General features: G+C 46.7%; 1 protein-coding gene and 4 non-coding genes across 5 annotated transcripts in view; 3 read left to right on the top strand and 2 right to left on the bottom strand.

Moving 5' to 3' along the window:
• The window catches only part of LOC144173367 (WAP, Kazal, immunoglobulin, Kunitz and NTR domain-containing protein 1-like), a 42,625-nt gene that overhangs the window by 10,461 nt on the left and 11,483 nt on the right, over positions 1 to 20,681 (top strand). The gene's annotated exons all lie outside the window — the stretch shown is intronic.
• On the bottom strand, positions 1,019 to 1,089 carry Trnag-gcc (transfer RNA glycine (anticodon GCC)). The gene has a single exon. It is a non-coding gene; the product is annotated as a tRNA-Gly (tRNA).
• On the top strand, positions 1,570 to 1,640 carry Trnag-gcc (transfer RNA glycine (anticodon GCC)). The gene has a single exon. It is a non-coding gene; the product is annotated as a tRNA-Gly (tRNA).
• On the bottom strand, positions 7,111 to 7,181 carry Trnag-gcc (transfer RNA glycine (anticodon GCC)). Its single transcript has one exon. It is a non-coding gene; the product is annotated as a tRNA-Gly (tRNA).
• Trnag-gcc (transfer RNA glycine (anticodon GCC)) lies at positions 11,904 to 11,974 on the top strand. Its single transcript has one exon. It is a non-coding gene; the product is annotated as a tRNA-Gly (tRNA).

Raw genomic sequence — 20,681 nt, 5'->3', positions numbered from 1 at the left:
TCTTGGAGCAGTGCCGACAACGTCTTCTTACGCTCTGATCGCCTTGCGCGCGACGCTCCTCCGCCGCCTTATAAACTGCCGTCCAGCTGCCTGGCGACTCGGCCGCCGATTCAAAGCCTGTGTGCAAGGCGAGTCGTGTTTGCCTCGTAGGGGTCACCGGTCGTCGCTTTGGTCCCTAAAGTTAAGACTGAAAGTTGGGCTTGTTGGTTTCGACGTGGATACATATCCCGAGCGAAAACAAAACACGGGAGAAGAAAAAACCAGACGGAACGATCGCTAAGTGCGATCGTGGAACGTTCTGCATTTCCCACCTGTCTTGTTTTCGGTGGCGATATGTATTCGATTCCGGAAAAATCTTTGTTAACTGCTTGCGCTCTTCTTCCCCAGCACTCGGGCATTTGGCCAGATCATTTCGATTCCCGTTGATTTCATTGTGACCGTCAAAGGGATTAATGCTCGCACCAAAATTTCTCGCTATAAAAACTTGTTTTCGGTAATATTCACGCAACATCCGTACGACGTGAGCACAAGAGTTTTTTGACTAAAGAAAGTCTTTTTTTTATCACTAATGCTGATGGTGGCTTTTTTTAGTCGTTGTATAACGTTTGTCCTTTTGACATTTTTTTTTTTTTTTTGCGTTTGCTCTCATCATAAATACTGGGCAAATCCGACTGGAGGGCTTGTAGGTCGCCGCAAGGCAGATTACATGTGCCTTTCGCCTCTGTATCGCAGGTTACTTCTGTCTGAATAAAACATAACTTCAACGTATTTCGCAGCCTTCCTTAGAGAAAGGTTGCACCCTGATCTTTCTTTTTCGAAATTGGCTGAAAGCAGATAGTTAGATGGATAGTATGCACAATATGGGTCCACGCACCTCTGCGACACTGACAATTCGATCACCATATAGACCAACATTAACAACTCGGTGTGTCGTGAACGCTTTTCGCGGATCAATTGGGGACGGCGTGCAGTTTGAGAAGACGGAATAGAAGGGGGAGCAACATAAAAAAAAAACGCATGCGTCGGCCGGGAATCGAACCCGGGCCACCCGCGTGGCAGGCGAGTATTCTACCACTGAACCACCGACGCCGACGGCTTTGCCTCCGGACACAAACGTGTGCACAGCCAGTTTTGTAGCTCCCGTTATAGTATCTAATCTAGGTCACTGCTTTCCTTGCCAGTGTCGTAAGCATGCCCTGCCCCGCTGCATCCAACTTGCGATATTTCAAATTGGCAGCAGGCCAGCAGGAATTAAGACTACCGCCGGCGAAGTTGAGCATGGCAGAGGAGATGAAATGTTCGCACAAACAATTCCTGCTGTTCAAAATCGTTCCCTTGAATAGTCCCACAACCTCCGTAAGGCAGCTTCGTGAGTGGGAAGCTCGTTGGAAAGGATTCAGCTGCATTGTTTTGCGCTTGGCTAGTGGTTTTCATTGAGCAGATCGTCAAACTCATCAGTAGTCATACAACAGGACCAGACGCCGCTGCGTCCCTGAAACGTGACTTACAATTCCGAAAGTAATTGCAAAGCCGGCTTGACCGATATCGCCTTCACACAAAGTATTGTCGGCGTCGGTGGTTCAGTGGTAGAATACTCGCCTGCCACGCGGGTGGCCCGGGTTCGATTCCCGGCCGACGCATACTTTCTTTTTTTGGCACGTGGACTCGGTGCAGGCTTTGCACTCATACAGCTTCAGCAGTGGGTGCTTTTTTGTTGTTATTTTTCTCGTAAATAGTTAATAGAGAACAGGATGCTTGTATAAGCGATCGTCAATGTGTGAGACTCGCATGGTTGCACGGGTGCCGATATTAAAAAAAAAAAGATATGGTTTTAACTAAGCAAACGATCTGTTAACTGTCGCGTTGTATTTGAAAGATTGAAGCCAAATAATTGTTTGTTGCAGTCAGCATGCGATGAACGTATTGCATTTTTAAACGTTTGCACCAATGACGATTCGACGAACAGAGCACGCAGCAATGCAATCGTACCACAGACCGATTCCCGCGTGTGTTACGAAGCCATCACAATTCTAATTATACAAGTTAAATATCAATCATCACTGTCAGGATCATGATTGTACGCAGTTGGAAAAAAATCAATTCCACAAATTAGTGACGGCGTAGTATGAAATGACAGCAAAGCGTTTTGTGGCATTGCAATTTGGTGTTAAAGAATTGAAAGTTCTTTCACTGCGGTAAACGAAAGGGGTAGGGGCTTGAGCAGCCGAGAAGCGTTCGTAGGTTCTCCTTGGTTATCTTGGTTTCATTTTTTACTCGTTCATTAGTTTAACCACCCCTTCTGGTTCAATGAACGCACGTTGAGAACAGCGTCGTTTACGCTCTTACCATGATCGACGAGCGCGATATTGAGCATCGATATCAGTTGCAATACTTGACCAGTCCATTCACCGAAACTACTGCTGACGATACAGGTAACCGAGGCAGTACACTTCGCAAACAAAAGGATAATAAGGCCAGGTAAGCCAGAACAGGGATGTATACGCTTACTTGATTGAGTGATTATGAGCTTTAACGCAGCGACGCTGCCCAGGCGATGAGGCGCACCGTAGTGGAGGGCTCCGGATTAATTTTGACCACGTGGGGATCTTTAACGTGCGCCGAAATCTCGAGCACACGGGCATTTTCGCTTTTCGCCTCCATAAAAAAAGCGGGCGCCGCAGCCGGGAATCGAAGCCGCGTCCTTGGACTCAGCAGCACAACGTCTTAGCCTCTAAGCCACCGGGGTGGGTTATGCGCCTACCTATTCACCATACGATCGCTTTCAGGGGACACCGAAGGCACCGAAAGGGACACCGAAGACGAAAGTCGAAATGCCGCGAAGTTCTCGCAGCGGTAATTCGGCTGCGATTGAGCGCGGTCGCACACTCGGCGCATACGACAAAATTAACAACTTGCCAGCCTGTACTTCCGTTACCTGCCACTCCGTGTGCGCCAGTCTTGATGGCACACCGGGCGTGAGATGGTGGTTATATAATGCGGATGTGCCCAAGGCATTTTACTTTACCAACAAAACGTCTACCGAACAGCGCAACCGCAGCGAGATCAACGACAGCTGTGTTCTTTTGATTGACATTCTCGTTAGGGTTACTAGTCGCTTCGATGTACTCGACTTAACAACGTCGCGCGGTCTGTTAGTTGAACTTGTAACAGCGTGCAACGCTAAATTGTTTTCGTCGCGATATGGTAACGCTTATTGCGCCATCTATTGAATATTTTGCGAAGCGAGTTGCCTATTAGCCCTTCTGCCAAAAGTGTGCCTAGAGCTTTTGCGAGCGCCGAAACCAGCAGTAACAGCTCCTTGGTGCCAGTATGGAGGGAAACACGCGCATAACGTGATACAAATCTCATTTTACCTATGTACGCTCCGTAGTGGAAGTAAAGCAGCACACAACGCCCTGAATCAAAAGGCCCGGTTTCAAGGAGAATCAAGGAGATAACAGACATGCGACTACGCCGTACCTGCAATAATCATCGCAAACGTACGTCACTGGCGCCACTGCTTGGCATCTTGCAAATGCCGGCCCGGCTTGAGTTATACCTGCACATTTAGAACTGCGTGTGACTTATGAAAGTTAATTAACCCGCAAAGAAAGATTTTTCGCCTTTCTTTGAGAGCTTGTGTGCGCGACTCTAGTTCTGTTGTTCTTCACGTGACCCTTGGTACATCCGCTCAGTCGTCGCTCAGAATGAACCCATCAGCGACTGATGGGTTCATTTCTTCATTATTTGAGCGATTATTTTCAATGTACAGACCCCAAGACGGGTATATTCGTTTTCTGCGGATGCCAGTCTACCTATTGATATCAACTTCAACTTTGTCTTCAGTGTTCCTTAAGTGCATTCCGCGAAGTAGTCGCGCTCTCAATTGCCACATGCAACAGCCGCGTCTGGCTCCAAAGTAGTCCCAGTACTGGGTAAATGGCAACGGTGGAGGGAAGAACGGTTGCGGACGATGCGCTTGGTATGTTCGCAGCGATAACGCTCACGTGAGTTACCTGCAACGCTTTGCCTTGGTTGCACAGCGTTGGCACGCGAATAAGAGAAGTTATAAAGGTCTTGCTTGCAATCCGTCCTTGTACTTGAGCTATAAATCCTTGATCCACGTTGAGCTATAAATTTCCCGGCAGACACACACACACACACACAAAAATGGGCCGAGGTCGTTGTCTTAAACTTGCTTTGCTGAATTACTGAAAAGGTACTGAAAACGATCGTTTATGCGGTGTGCAAAGAAGTCGGGTGCACCGTAAACATTGACTAACAGACGTTCACGCGTGTATTTTGGACAGTGTGTCGCGTCGCTGGAAAAGGAAAAAAACAACAAGTAAGGGACAACCCATCTCTGAACTTCGTAAATCCAGCATCCTCGTTCAAAATCGCTTTTTTAATGGTTTATATTGTTAGGGAACATTAGTGATATTATGTTTTGACATTTGAATGAATAACATTCGTCGGTAAAAATTCCTTCGATATCTCAGCGGTTGTGAAGCTTATACAGGAATGTGTAAAAAAGTCCACGTTAACCCACCATCTATAGATTAGCCCTATGATGTGTTGTTTTGGGGCAAAGCCAAGAAATCAAGTTTTACACATTTATGAAAGTTTTAAATATCAGCAAAAAAAAATAATAAAGACACTTCGATACCTCCACGAGCAGCGTAAATATCCATCCTCGGAATTTTCAAAAACCCTGTTAGCATATTTGAATACCTATGGAGTGCAAGTAACGAAATTTTCAGAAATTCTGAGAGTATTCTACCAATGCGTGAGCATTCCTACGCGCTGCTGCGCTGCTCCTCGTGTGTTCTCTTTTTTTTTTTCATTCAACAAGAGCTCTTAAATTCTTGTCGTCTCTGTGTGAATGCGTGATAGAAGGTATACATTTCGTTCTATATTTCTAAAGCCTCTCTATATTTTTTTAGTTTTTGCCTTTGTACCTTTGCATACTTTGTATTTTGTATTTTTAATTAAATTCGACCAAGTAATTCTATTTACACAGTTAGAACGATGGAATGCGTTAACTTCGGCAATTAGGCATCTTCGTGCAAATGTGCGGTGTTAAACGGCTCTGGGGAGTACTCGGCAAAGAATGCTTACGCAATAAAAAGTTGTGCCCTAATGAGCACCCACGCCACGTAACAATTGTACTCCCAAAATTTTGTGCCTCCAGGTGTATGTGTATTTGTTTGCGTTGGGCGTTCTATTGTCAGCCAGTGAGCCGGTAAATCCGGAACTTGTCTTTATGAATTCAGACTCAGCCTTACATTGGTTATTTCTTTGGTTCCTTGCACCTGAACGATCTTTCTTACAAGCCGGCTTTAATACAAGGGCCAAGATATGTCTCAAAATTCTCACATTCATTTTTGTGGCAGCTTACTCCTCCAACCCCCATCCCAACTAAAAGAAATCATATAGTATGGTGCACGTCTGGCCACAAGCAATTTACATCATAATAATCATCATCATTCATAGTCGTCGCAGTCGTCATGCTCATCACCACCATCATCCCTACCATCATGACCACCACCATCATCGTCATACGTAATCATAAGGACGCGCTCTTAGCCAGTCGTTGAATGTACCGCTTCCAACACTCAAAAATGATTTACATTTAAAAAAATTTTAATTAACACCATTAAACCACGCCCAAAGGCAAAGAAAACACTTGAGGAACTGGGCCGAGGGGCACGGCACCGCTCAGAACGCTATTTATTCCACTCCTTGTTCTCCCCTATTGTCAATGATGGTGATAGTATTGTACGAGCTTGTCGTCTTCTTTCCTCAACAAACACTTTGCAAGTGTGCAATTAACAATAAAACACATTGTGCCACCTTCACTTCCCCACGCGATACTGCCACACGTGCACGTGGTGCGGCGCGCCTTTTGCTTCCACATAGTAGGCGCGTGCCCCTCGCGACCCACCCTCCATCCTACTCTGTCCCTGCCCCTTACCACGGTAGAGCACTGGGAGGCGACTCAGCTCAGCCCCGACCAACAAGTTCAAGAGTGTGTGATTCAGCTGGCCGAACTCGCCGCTAGGGCCCACGGGCTCCTAGCCGTCGACTAGGGGACTGTAGTGTGCCGGTGCTCCCAGCCGGTGCCTCTTTCTTCACAGCTCTGGATAAATAAAGTTTTTACCACCACCACCACCCCTTAAAAGGATGCATTCTTGTTTTCATACGGTGGGGTGTCCATACGCACGTACCCCAGGTGTGTGGGGATGGATGCTTGCGTATGAATACGCCCCGCATCTGTCATCGTATTCAGAGTTTTTACCCGTTAATTTTGGAAGAGCAGCCATTTGCTCATTTTTGAACACCGTATACTCTTTGCTGGGCCCCCTAAACGCGAACATTTTGGTCTGTCTGTCTATCCCTCGATTCAAATCCCACACGCAAAACAACTAAAAGAATGCTTAAACGCGAATAATAATTGGGAAAGATTTGTCCAATCTAGTAATAGTTCGTATATATCGCCTTATTCTGCGAAATAGAAACCCCAGACATACGCGAGGCAAAATGCAAGTTCATACCCGACAGTGAACGCAGCGACCTTTTAATAAGAATACAGGCTTGGAATGTTTTTTTTAAGATTATAAATAAAAAAAGCGTTAAATATGAGTTAAAAGAAGCAAAGAAAAGCAAAAAGAAAATGGAACGAGCTCGAGTGGTTGCACAAAAGATAGAAACAAAGGGTTCAAAAGGAAGGCGCATCAGCAAAGCGAATGCGAAAACATTAAATTGCTTTCAACTCCACTGCATTTATGCTGGGGACACTCAGACGGGAGGGGAAAAGTGAGAGAGATGAGAGGTTGAGAGCGGATAGAATGTTAAATGGCTAGCGGCAGACGACAAATCGTCTTTTGGCGACTTTTGCTCAAGCAGATACCTGTACGTCTGTTTTTCTTTTTTTTTTTTTTCATGTCCGTAGACATGTTCCGGACAGAACACTGTCAATAGAATGTATTTCTGTGACCGACTAAAATTAAAAATAAAGAAGGTTGGTGGGAGAAGGGAGGGGGGGGGGGGGGGTGGCTTTTGCACTACTTCACAGCTCAGCCGAGAGAACATACAGAAATAAAAATGAACTGCGTCGGCCGGGAATCGCACCCGGGCCACCCGCGTGGCAGGCGAGTATTCTACCACTGAACCACCGACGCCGGTGCACTGCGCTTGTAATCACTGAGCTCCGTTCGAATGAATGCAAATATATTCGCAGCCGGTTTCCCAACGTCTGGGCAAATGTAGGTCAGCCCAGTTGTTGAAAATGACGTAGCCGCGCCGTTCACTGCTGCTGCTTAGCTTCTTATAGTTCCTCAAAGCAATATAGTGCCGAGAAAACTGACGCTGAACCACGTGTTATCGGAAGAATTATAGGAAGAGTACAAATGATGCATTCTCTTCATAACTGACTTCGCTTGTAACGCTCTAGTAATGGAGGAAACACGTGAGTTGCTGCAAGAAAAAGACGATAAAGGTGTTTATTTACGACGGAAAGGTATAAAAATGCTGCAGTAATGAGCAAGATAAATAAGGCGGGTGTTGTTCAGTTTTCTGAACTTTGTTAAGGAGGCCCACGTGAGGGAGGTCCACGTGGTTCTTTGTTGGTGCTAGGTAGAGGACTCGTTATCTTTGCATTTTACGTTTGTGTAGATATGTATATACGGCCAATTTTTCACCCCATTTTTTCGTGGATTATGTTTCTTTTTTGTGCCTTTCTGAAATATTGTTAACCTAACACTTTTGTATACCCATTATTCAATGCCCTGTCAGTGCATGAAAGGCACCTTAAATTAATTAATTAACAAATAAATCTCGCGGGCAGTTTAATGCACACTGACAAGTTAGTTTTTACAAAAAAAGTTAGCACTCGCGACACCCCACAAAACCATTTTAATCAATTAATCATTATTTCGAAAGAACAAAGAGGACGTTGGCTTAGTGGGGCAAGCACTGCTTGAAAAACAGCGCGAAAACCTTGGACAAAGTAGAGGACAACCACAAGCGCTGTGGTTGTCCTCTAATTCGTCCAAGATTACTCCGCTGTTTTTCATGCAACTTCAGTAGAATACATAATTAGAGAAGAGCGTAAAAATTAAACATATGCGACATATCATTTGCACAACCCACCAATGCATGCATACAACTTTTACAAACTGTTGCTGTTTCTTATTGTGCTGTTTCTGATGTCAAGAAACTGCTTTACCGGATATTTTTTTCTTTTCTATTATTGTTCCAAAGGATATCTTCCTTACTCTACAGTTTTTATAATACGTGTTACTCTTTTTGCCACCCAGGAAATGTAACAGCGATGTTCAAAAGCTGCAGACAAACAGAGTGAAAGTGAAGGAAGTAGGGAAGTGCGATGTAGCGTCTTGGGAGTCAATTAAATATCATTTTATAGCTCCCTATGGCAATTCTTTGAATGAGCTTTTAAAATAAAAATTAGAATATACTTTGAGTTGGAATCGATAATACTTTAGCCCTTTCCTCTCTTCTGAAGGTAATTACAACCTAACCTGTGGCGATTTTGCTAGATATCTGCTAACACGAATTCAAACTAAGGGCTTACCAGCTTTTTTGCGTTTTGCGTGGGGATGAATGAAATCCACTCTGCTACCGGTACTTAGCAAACAATAGCAATTTTTTAGCGTCAATTTCCTTCTAAGGCGGAGGGTTCTTGAAAAATGAGCTCAGGGTCGAAAAGTGGTGGGCAGAAGCTGCAGTGACTTCACATGAGGGAGATGTTACACCTTTCGACTGCTGCTGAAGTGGAATACAAATTTCTGCACTCCAAACTACATCGTGTTGTTTTCTAGTCGATGTGTATTTTGAATAGATGTTTGTGAGCATTTATGCATTTGTTGCGATTATATTTCATTTCCAGCGTAGACGTTTTGTGGTAGACAGTTTTTCCCCAGAAAGCTTTACCCTGTTATTACGCATCGTTCCTCCACTGGAGCCTCTAGTGGAGGAGATCCTTGAAATCGATTTCCCCATGCATAAGCATTGCGGAATCCTCCCCGCAGCCGAGTTGAGGTATCAGATGGGGTTGAGGAGGGACTCAGAATGAGGCCCTAAGTCGCAGACTATGAACAGATGCCAAGAAACCTTCCTCGATGTTAAATGATTCAAGATACCCGTTTCTTATATTTATATCTCTTCTCACCCGCAACACTGCATGCTTTTTTCTAGTCGCCCATGTTGTTCACTATTGTGTATTGTCTGCGAGGTAGCTGCAGCCAAACCTGTTGAAGCATGTGCGCTACCCTTCAAGCAAAATAACCCCATTTTATTCAAAGCATTTCGTCGAGTACACAGCAAGCTTATGCCGTGCATGGGAACAGGCCATACCAAGAAATCTTGCCTGTCTGGAGCACTAATAAATGCGTTCATGACAAGTATTGAAAATCAGACGCCCACGCCCTTATGGACATGCGTCCACAGAATTTCATACAAAATATTCCAACTACCATTGGTATAGTACCATTATAGGTTTTTGAGCACCTTATAGAGTTCTACTTGAATCAAAACATTTTCGTATTGACAAGTTTTATGCCAGCGTTGTATACGTAAGGGCAGCTGACTTTAAAAGCTCTAAAAAATTTAGCAGTTTTGAAGTATTAGCAAAGAGGTCAAGAAAAATGTTAAGATCCGGATCCCAAGCAGGAACCCATCGTCGTCTCAACAAAGTTCTATTAACATACAAGGGTATTACTAGGAAACAAATTTCTGTACTACTAGAAAAAGTCAAATTGAAAATTCCCCAGGTGTGCCCCAAACAGGCAAGGCCGAAGATATTGTACGGGCCGACTTTCACGCTCCTTCAAAAGAAACAATGCAGCGATCTTCCAGAATGCAGCGCTGGAAACTTTGACTCGTCAGTTCCTATCACTCGAGCTTAATCACCTATCGCAGTTTCCGTATTATAATGCAGTAAAATCTGCTTCGATCATTTATTAGGCCAGGACCGTACCGTTCTTCTTTATAAATGTTCTATCGCTGCCATCTCAGGCGTCATGGAATCTGCAAGTTGCGTGCAGCGGGCAGCGCCTGACCCCACTGACCGAAACTGTAGTGACCTACATAACGACCGACACACCGCAACCGGCTGCGCATGGATTTTTTCCTTCGCTTTTCTCGGCGACGAAGAACTAAGAGTCCTGGCTTACGCGGATGATGTCGCCTTCGTATGTTCATCGAAAGATCAGGTGAGGGAGATCGTCGCTCTCGCGCAATCATTCTGTCGGTTTTCGGGTGCTCAGCTGAATCTTTCCAAGTGTGAGGGAGCATGGCTAGGTGAATGGCCCACCAAACCATCACAGCTCTACGGAGTCCGATGGAGGGAGGCCATCACCCGCTACCTCGGAGTCAACCTGGACTGCGGTCGAGCCATTGCCCCCCGCTGGCAGTCAAAGCTGGCAGCCGCGGGTAGGAAGTTGGAGCCCTGGCGAGCGCGACACATCGCCTTTTTCTCAAGGGCACATGTTTGCAATGCCGTGTTATACCCGGCCGTCCTGTACGTGGCCAGAGTATCGACCATCGACGCAGGCTCAGTGGCCAAGCTACACCGGATGTTTGCAGTATTCCTCTGGCGATCCACCTACGAGCCTATGCGTCGCACGAACATTTTCTGGAGTCCGGAAGCGGGTGGCCTCGGGCTTGTTAACGTGGAGCTCAAGCTGACAGTGCAGCGTTTTTTGTTCTTTCGGGATCGTCGCGACGGTTTCCTTCGGGCTGCTCTGCAAAACGTAGGCTCTTCACATTTGGCCCCTTGGCTGCCAACAACAACGGAGTTTACACATAGTAACCGGGCAACGGGCTTTTACAAAGAAGTGGCGGCAGCGGTGGCCCTTTTGCAGGGACTGTTCTCTTGGGAGTACCTGTGCGCAGTGGCCCCAAAGAAGTTGTACTGGGACCTGGTGGAACAGATCCTTCCACCCCCCGTGTATCGCTCACCACCTCTTGGGCGCATGAAAAGTGACGTCCTCCGGCGAGTGCGGAAGCTCCCCATTCCTTCTGGTTCGAAGGATTTCTTCTTCCGCTTTCACACAGGGGTTCTACCCACTAAGGCAAGACAGGGGGAGAGGGGCTTCTTTCTTCCTGGAGGGACCAACTGCTTGTTGTGTGGAAGGAGGGAGACGGCAGAGCACGTCTTTTTGGAGTGCAACACGGCGTCGTATTTCTGGGACGAGCTGCAGTGCTCTTTTGACACGTACTGGCAGCTCACCTGGATGAACTTGAGGTACTTGGAGGCGGCCTCGGAGCACCCGCTCCTCCGTGACTGCGTCCACGTCATAGGTCTTCACTCGCTATGGAGGGCGAGAGTCGACGTGGTTGAATGTGCCGAAAACCCGCGGCCAGCGTGGAGGCACTTTGTACAGAAGGCGCAGTGGGCAGTGGCCGCCCTCGACGGGCCCGATTCAGACACTGAACTTCGCGACTCACTGGCGCGGGGCTCACGAGCCCTAATGGAGTTTAAGGTAGAACAGCAAAGGAGATGGGACTTGATCTGAGGGTCGGAAGCGGGACAGCACCATGGGCCACTTCTGCCCACCAACGACTTCTACGCCCAACCCCTCGTCCCTATTACATTACCGTATACTGTAAACAAATGACACCATCGCCCATTTGTAAGTGTTTCTAATAGGAACCACGCCAGCACTGGTGGCTTTGCTGGCACTGTCTACGAATAGTTTCCACTTCCCTGGCGAAACACGCTGAATCTTGTCTCGGCTCGTTCAGTTCCCGAACGCGATTATTTGTCTGTGTGAGCAAAGGATGTTGCAGTGTTCTCTGAAACCTCTGTAACCTCTTCATCTGGCCCTGTATGTATATTTGTAAATAAAGTTACTGTTACAAAAAAAAAAAAAAAAAAATCGGCGTCGGTGGTTCAGTGGTAGAATACTCGCCTGCCACGCGGGTGGCCCGGGTTCGATTCCCGGCCGACGCAAGCTTTTTTTTACCCGTCCAAGCTATACTTTCACATTTAGCGTGCATAGCGCATAGGGCTCCCTCACAACAGGCTACAGCATAGGGGCCCCTGTTTTTCCTTCTGGAGCTGGCCGAACCTATCACACAAATGCGCCACGTGATTTATCGGAAAGAATGCTGTGCTGCTTGCCAGAACTGCCCTCCATGTCAAATGCAATATGAGAAAAAAAGGGCAATTAGCGAATAATCAATCATGTAATTTTATTAAAATAAAAACAACTTTCAGGTGTAAAAACAGTAGACTTTGTATTAATGCTCTAATGCCATACATCTCCTTTTACCAGTCAAGAATAGCGCCGCCACCAATGAAGCACACAGTCATACAGCTAGCATCATTGCCCGGTTTGTCAAAACCTCAGTTTTTTTTTACCTCTGGCTCCCGTTCTTGATTTTATATTTTGAGATATCGTTACGTTGGATGTCTTGTTTTCCTCCGAGAAATTGAGAGCCAATCCAGCGTCCCAGGCGACACCATCTGTAAGGTATCCGGATGGTTTACGTCTGGGTTATTTCTTCCATTATGGCATTCATTTCTCTCATCGGCCTGATGTCTTGATTTTTGAAACAAGATCGGATATTTCAGGTAAAATGGGCGGTTTTTTAAAGGCACGAATTTCGAAAAATTATGGCAAGAATGGCTTCACAGCATAATGGAGATAAAATTACAGGATATCCCTACGAGAACAGTTCAGAGGACGCGACGTCTTTAATTATTGATGCAGTAAACGCTCGGTCATTCGGACTTGAAGGGGACCGCAAAATTGTTCGAATTAAGCTGAGCTCGATTTATCGGGCGTGCGCTAGAATGAATGGACATCGAGCCGCACAGTGCGGGCAGTGCACAAAGAAGCCACCTCTGGACTTGTTATCGCGAATTAGGCGCTACTACACGATTGTGGGTTTAGACCAGCGACCGCAGCACAAAGAAAACCTGAAACGGCACCCGCCGGTGTACTGGGCCGACGGCGCGGCGTCCGCTGTGGAAGCGAAACAAGCTGTCGCAGCAGCGCAGAGCGGACGCTATGCTGCTGTTTCTTGTTTAGGTGTTTCGCATCTCTAGTAATTTTGGTTTGATTTGGATTTGAAACACCGGGGGATCCCATTTAGAATTAACCATTCTGCATACCGACACGTTCAAATTATCGGGAGTTGTCCCCCATTGCAATATACAGGGCTGTGCAGGGACCAGGGCGTCGGTTCGAGTTAACCGTAAGTTCGAATAGACCGACTTCGAATTAACGAGCTTTCACTGTATTGCAAATACACCTGTCGTAAGGGCTTACTATAGTCTCGTTTGATAAAACAAGCATCCATGGCATGAATAGTAGGAGTTAATTTTGACAGGCTTAAATTCCCTTTTAGGTGTCCTTGGTCTATGCGAATGTGTAACGGGAACGCATGAACAAGTAGGATAAGGTTAAACGGGGCAACGACCGCAACTACCAAAACGACCGAACGGTGAGACATAGCCATCAACAGCAGCGCCGTAGGTCACGTTGTCGTAAGCGCCCCGCCGCCAATGTGGCTCACGCCGACAGCGGAAACACGCTGTAGTTTCTTTTCATTACTTTTCCCGATTAAACGCGTACCTTTCAGAGTTAACCGGATCTGTGGGATTTAGACCAGCCGGATGTAATTATCGGCCGCGCTCGAGGGCGTTGCGCGAGCCAGTGTCTTAACATGTTGTATTTGCACTCTCCCCGCACGGGGCACCTTGAGTATTCATGGTGACGGTGAGCAGCGACACCGCGGACCCCGAGCTCCCAAACATAAGCTGTGTCCAACCGTGGCGAGGTGTTTAAAGGTGAAGGGTAGAAGCCGTAAACGGTGGCCGTAGGAGCCTTGGTCAAGCTCCGGCCGATGGGCTCCCTGCCTGTCTACCAGACAGGGAGCTCCAGGACCTCTTTGACTACTAGGGTAAGGTCAAAGGAGAAAGTACCCCCGTCTCCCTGCTTTCCAATGTATCATATGGCATTTTCCAAACACCCCCCCCCCCCAAACAAGATCGGTCCCTAAAAAGGGACCGCATGCACCGAAGTATCTTTTCCCCTATTGCCATCTTTAACATTTCCTGAACGGGATCATTACTCTCGATTTCTTGTGATGGAATCGCTCAATCCAACCCAAGCTCAGTCAGTCTAAGTTAGTCTTCTTGATTGCAAAATATCTTGAAGCCATAATAGCAAAATCGTATAAATGCAAAAAAAAAAAACAAAGGTCTGGTGAACTCCTCATCGAAATAAATGACAAGCAGCAGTCCACAAAGCTTCTAGCTCAGACTAGACTGGCTGATCTAGACATCAGGGTCACACCCCATCGGAGCCTCAACAGCTCGCAGGGTGTGATATCCGAGACAGATCTACTGAACGAAACGGATGCGGATCTCCTTGCCGGCTTGAAGGATCAGGGCGTCACTGCCGTGAGACGCATCACTATCCGCAGAGACGACAAGGAGATTCCCATCAAGCACATTATCTTGACTTTTGACTTCCACAACATATAAATGCAGGTTTTATCCGTTGCTCCATCCATCCCTACATCCCGAACCCGCGGCGCTGTTTTAAGTGCCAGCGGTTCGGGCACGGTACCAACTCTTGCCGTGGCCGAACGACTTGTGAAAAATGTGCGGCCCACGACCATCCGAGCGACAAGTGCCCATCTGACACCCTCACTTGTGTGAACTGCGGGGGGCCGCATGCGGCGTACTCCCGCAAGTGCGAAAAATTTCAACGTGAAAAAAAAAAAAAAAAAAAACATCAAGGTAACAGAGAACATCACCTTCCCAGAAGCGAGAAAAAGGTTCGCCTCTTTGCCTCTGGGGAGGTACGCCGACGCAGCTCGCCGGGGGGCGGAGCGGCGTCTGGTCTCGGCGGGGACCCAGTACCGCGAGTCGGACTTGGTCCCGCCCCCCCCCCCCTCCCTGGGGTGCCTCAGGCAGCCCAATCCATCGCCACACCGCTTGCTGAGGCAGCAGCGATTGTGGTGCCAACCTCTTTCGTAGGGACCGGTGCCGCTCCCGCTTGCCTCCCCGTCCTCCAGTACGTTGGAGGGTGCCGAGGGGATGGACACCACGGGCCCCGCACCGGCTCCCACCGCCACCGCACCGCCCGTGCCACCTCTGGTGCCCCGGACGCCCTCGGCGGTGGCAGCTCAAACGAAGGGCTCCCGAAGGGGGGCCAAGTCCGGGGGGCCCGGTCCGTCGGGCACCCCTCGGACATCCGAGGACGAGATGGATGTCGGGCCGTTCCTGCCTGCAACGCAGCGCAAGGAGCGGCCACCGACTTCCAAGCCTACAGAAAGGCCCAAAAAGCCCAATCCCAGAGTAACAGCCCCGAAAGACGACACATGAACACACACACACACACTCCAGTCATTCTTAAATGTAAATAATTCAGACAACACCATTCAATAGAACTGCAGAGGCCTTATCAACAATCTAGATGATGCGTACGAAATACTTCATTCACATCAGCCAAGCCTCATGTGTCTTCAGAAAACACACCTAAATAGTAAACATACTAACTTCTTGAATAGCTACTTGGTATTTCGAAAAGACAGGCACACTTGCACTTATTCTTCAGGTGGTGTGGCCATAGTAGCCCGAAAATCCTTAGCGTGTCACACCATCCACCTAAACACCATGCTTGAAGCTGTCGCGATTCGAACAATTATTTACGATAGGTTAATAACGGTACGCTCCATCTACATCCCACCGGATGACCAACTATCGAACACTGATTTTGAGGCCCTGATAGATCAACTACCTGAACCGTACTTAGGCTTAGGCGCCCTCAATGCACATAATTCAATCTGGGGCTCTTCCCGCACAGATGCCCGAGGTCGCCAAATTGAAAAATTTCTAACATCATCGGGAGCACGCCTTTTTAACAAAAACCAAGCTACATATTATTACATAGGACAAAACAGTTATTCACATCTTGACTTGGCTCTTGGTTCTGCAGTTCTTTTCCCATTTCTTGAGTGGCATGTGGACACAAACCTTTATAGTAGTGACCACTTCCCCACCAAATTGACATACATAGGCAAAGATACAAACCCTTCCGCCTCTCATAAAAGGTTCAATGAGGGAAGAGCAAACTGGAGTACATTCACAGAAACATCTAAACTGCACTACACATCCATAAAACACCTACACGTAGAAGAGGCGACCCAACTGCTCACGGCGCACATCCTCGACGCCGCCGAAAAGTCCATTCGCCAGGCCTCCGGTGCCCCACGCAACCCAAGGAGGCCCAGGTGGAACGAGGACTGCAGGCGAGCGCGGCCCAGAACAAGGCGTTGGGCGTCCTTCGCCGGTACCCCACGTAGGATAATCTAATTTCCTTTAAACCGGCAAAGGCTTTTTGGGAAGCGTGTGCGTAGTGAGACGAAAAGGGAGAGTTGGCGCGCCTTCCTCACTTCTATTAACTCGTACGCCGACACTCACAAAGTCTGGACACGAATACGCAAACTAAAAAGGACAACAGACACACAGCCTGCTTCTGGTTAGCACAACAGGGGACACACTCGAAGACCAGGCTCACACGCTTGCACAACATTTTCAACACGTGTCCAGTTCAGCACACTACACAAACACTTTCATAAAACACAAAACACCTGCGGAGAAGAAGTTTCTGCGTGATAACAAGTCGCACACTTCCTACAATTCCCCTTTTTCAATTCATGAGCTGAAGGCCGCTCTGACCACATGAAAGCTTTCAGCTCCAGGTGCAGACAAAATCCCATACACCATGATACAACACCTACACCCCGACACTCTTGAAACACTCCTACATCTATACAACAACATATGGCTTTCGGGGCACATTCCACGCTCTTGGAGGGAGGCCATAGTAGTGGCTTTCCTGAAGGAGGGGAAGGACGCTTCCTCTCCTTCCAGTTACCGGCCCATTGCTTTGACAAGGTGCCTGTGCAAGCTTCTCGAGAAGATGATAAACAGGAGACTCGTGTACTTTGAGTACAATGGTCTTCTCGAGAGCTGCCAGGCAGGCTTCAGGGCTGGGAGATCCCCCAACAATCAACTGGTTGCATTGGAATCATATCTAAAAGATGCCTTCATTCATAAACAGTATTGTACAACAGTATTCTTCGATATGGAAAAGGCCTATGGCACGGCCTGGCGGTACGGCATCTTGTGTGACCTCAAGTCGTTTGGTGTTCCAGGCAACATGCTGAACAGGCTTGGCTACATGTCGGAAAGGATCTTTCGAGTAAGGGTTGGCAGTGCTCTTTCGAATGTATTCGTGCAGGAAAATGGCGTCCCTCAAGGCGGTGTCTTGAGCTGTACACTCTTTATGGTTAAGATGAACTCTCTTCGGAAGGCATTGCCACAAACCATTTCCTGTTCTGTATATGTAGATGACATTCAAATATCTTTTAAGTCCTGTAGCTTTTCAATTTGTGAACGCCAAGTCCAGCTTGGGGTGAACAAACTTGCTGGCTGGGTGGACGCAAACGGTTTTAAACTGAACCCTGTAAAAAGTACTTGTGTTGTGTTCTCCCGGAAGCGCGGGATTAAGGCAGACCCTGAGATCACCCTTCATCACACTCTAAACTTTTTTGCCTCCCATATACTCCCTAGAGGTTCTTTTTCGCTTGTCCTCTAGTGATCCTCCTTGTAGGAGTTTTTTTACTACATGGAACAGGGAGGTTTTGTTTACCTCCTCAAAACAGGGCGTTTTTAGGTGATGGAAAGGAGGTATTTAGGGAGTGTTAAGAAATGTCCGGGAGAATTTAAGGAGTTGAAAATGGAGTATTCTTTACTTTTAAAGGGCGTTTTTAGGTGATGTTTATGGAATTTTTAGGCGGTTTAATAGGAGCCTATTATGGCTCCCTTGGGAAGTACTTATGGTATTTTAGGGGCGTTTTTAGGAGGTTCAAGGGAAGCATTTACTTCTTTTGCATGGAGTTTTGCCAAAGCTTGGGGAGTTTTGTACGCCTTCCGAAAGGAGTTTTTCGAGGCCACAAAAGAGAATTTCTAGTTCCCTGCGGGAGTACTGATTTCACACGGTTTTTGTCGATTTCAGGTTTATTTCAAACGAACTTTCGCAGACAAGTTTACATGGTACATGGTGTACACAAGGAGGTTCTGAAATAAAAACTTAGGGCGACCTTCTATAAGAAAGCACAAATGGTACATTGCTAAATAACACGCCAGTTAGGAATGGAAGACAGCAATACGATGCTAGTTGAATAAACCGTAGAAACAATATTACTAGAAGAACTGGAAATACGCGAAAAATAAAGATAGGCACAAACACAACCGCATGGTAAGTGAAATCATTATATAACACTAGAGGATCTAGAACGCGTCAGTACTTATCAGAACTTATCAGTACGCATCAGTACTCAGTACACAAAGTGAAGAAAAAAATGGTTGCAGTGGTTTACAACAACAAAACAATTTCTCAATTGGTGGTGAAATGAGCGAGAGCTGTGCAGAGATTTGATACTGAAAGGTAACGAGCACTTTGTAGGTGGTAAAGGCACAAGAGATAAATGATGCAGGAGACAGACACCAGTGAGATAGCTATGGATAAATGAGTAATATAAAGAACAAAAAATATGCTGCACAAAATACCAGTGCGTTTTGATAAAGACACAAATGCGCCAAGAAAAGTGACCGAGTCTGACGGGTTAATTGCAATGATATAGAACAGAATGGGTGCTATCGCGACAGCTTCTTTAGAGTGAGAACAAAAAGCCATGAAATTCATGTTTTTCAGATAATTTTTAGTTGATTCATTTCGCACCTGTTGCCAACATTATTTAGATAATTGTTTCAACTTAAATTAGTTTGTTAAAATTATTGCTTCACTAAAAGATAGCTGTATTATCAGCATACAGAACGGCCCATCAAATAGCCTCTTTTCAGTAAAAAAAAAGAAAAAAGAAAAAGTCAGAAACATAATACGGAATTCTTTTTGACTACTATCCAATGATTACAGGATTGAAAACAAATAAAATATTAGTGAGCGATATTCATGCGATAAAAGTTAATTATTTCTAAATCCTTCACACGTGGTTTGGTGCTGGCAAGGTCCAAAATGGCATGTTCCACAAACGTTAGAGCTCTGTGTGCCTTCTTGGGACATTGAATGTTCAAAACCCAGAACGATGCAAACAGACTACACAGTCCTCCCAGTAAAGATGATGCAGTCAAGACACGCTGGCCATCGATGTGGAGGCCAACTTCCGCGTTCATGGAATGCAGGCAGGTAGTCAAAGGAACATCTGTCTGAAAAAGCAAAAAAGAAAAAAAAAATGCCCCACACGTAAAATTCTTACTCATTTCAATACTCATTCTTACCGACCAGAGCGGTAAGAATGAGTCAGAGCCTTGAACGAAAACAACACAAAGACTTATATTTGGACAGGCAAAACACGGTACAAGCACGAGGACAGGAACGTAAGAGGTAACTTAGAATGAATACAAATGCCAGCAACAGTTCAAATACAAAACATACAATCAGGAGCGTTGACAAATAGATATTACAAAGTAGAGCAGTTAACTAAAAAGAACACGAACAGTTCGATACATATGAGAGACAGAGTCCCACAACATTCATCTACCAGGCCAGACGATGCACCGCTGTCGGAGGCGATTCGGCTACCTGTGAACGACGCCCAAACGTAGCTAACTTGCTTCGGCGCTAGTCTCTTTTTTTTATAACTGCGCACTTCGCGGAGATAAAGGGCACAACCCGCAACGCGCCCGCCGCCGACGAGCGCACCACTTGCCTTTCTTCCTTCTAGAATCATCGACACGTATTAGCACTGGCAAAGCTACGCTCGCCCCCTCGACAGAACTGAGCTTCGGTGAAAGCTGAGCAGGGGAGTTTTTATTTTGGTATTTTCTTGCCGGCGAGTGGTCGCGTTACCGCCGCTTCGTTCGACAAATTCCAGCGTTTTCTAGGGGCAAATAGAACTGAACTGAATGAATCGGACGACTTAACAAGAATTAGGCCCTGTACAATAAAAAATGAAAAAAATATACGGTACTTTTAGACGTCGTACGCTCGAGTTTGTGGCAACGTACCCGTGTGCGGCTCTGTCCTGAAGTTCGGAGAAATGCAGGCGGGTTGCGTTCCTTTTCTCGTCTTGCATTACGCTTTCTTTTAAATATGAGCGCCCTCTTTCCCGACCTCTCTACGTTCCTTCTCGCTTCCGTCTGACTGCGCTGATTTTCGCCAGCACGAAGTAACCGTCACGTTGCTTTGAAACGACGCCGCGCGCGACAAGCGATTTTATCTCGAATGCCCTGTTACAAACCGGCTTACAAAAGAATGCGAATGCATACCCCAAAACCCACAAACAAGTAAAATAAAACGAGTGAGCGCTTTTTTTCCTTGTCCGTGCGTGCACGTGCTGTGTGCGGCACGGGTATTTCGCAGTTAAGCCCACGGAGCAAGGTTAAGCCTATCCAAACGTTTGACAAACGCATTGACTGATGACAGACCACTTACCAGCGAGCTGTCCACAACTGTCGCCGTATCCAAATGCTGTTAGCGGCCGTTCGTCGTGTGACAGGGGCACATAAAAATCTTTCCACCAAATGGCACTACTAGTCCTTCGCACATAAGAAAAAATGATGGCCCAAGGCGAGGCGCTTGAAGCTCCGGCAGCACCAAGTCACCGGCCGCGCT

The sequence above is a fragment of the Haemaphysalis longicornis genome, unplaced genomic scaffold (genome assembly GCF_048455015.1).
Source record: "Haemaphysalis longicornis isolate Haplotype H1 unplaced genomic scaffold, Haemaphysalis longicornis Haplotype H1 scaffold_3, whole genome shotgun sequence".
NCBI lineage: Eukaryota > Metazoa > Arthropoda > Arachnida > Ixodida > Ixodidae > Haemaphysalis > Haemaphysalis longicornis.
Note: the sequence above shows the minus strand (reverse complement) of the source record. Positions and strands in the feature narration are given on the sequence as shown.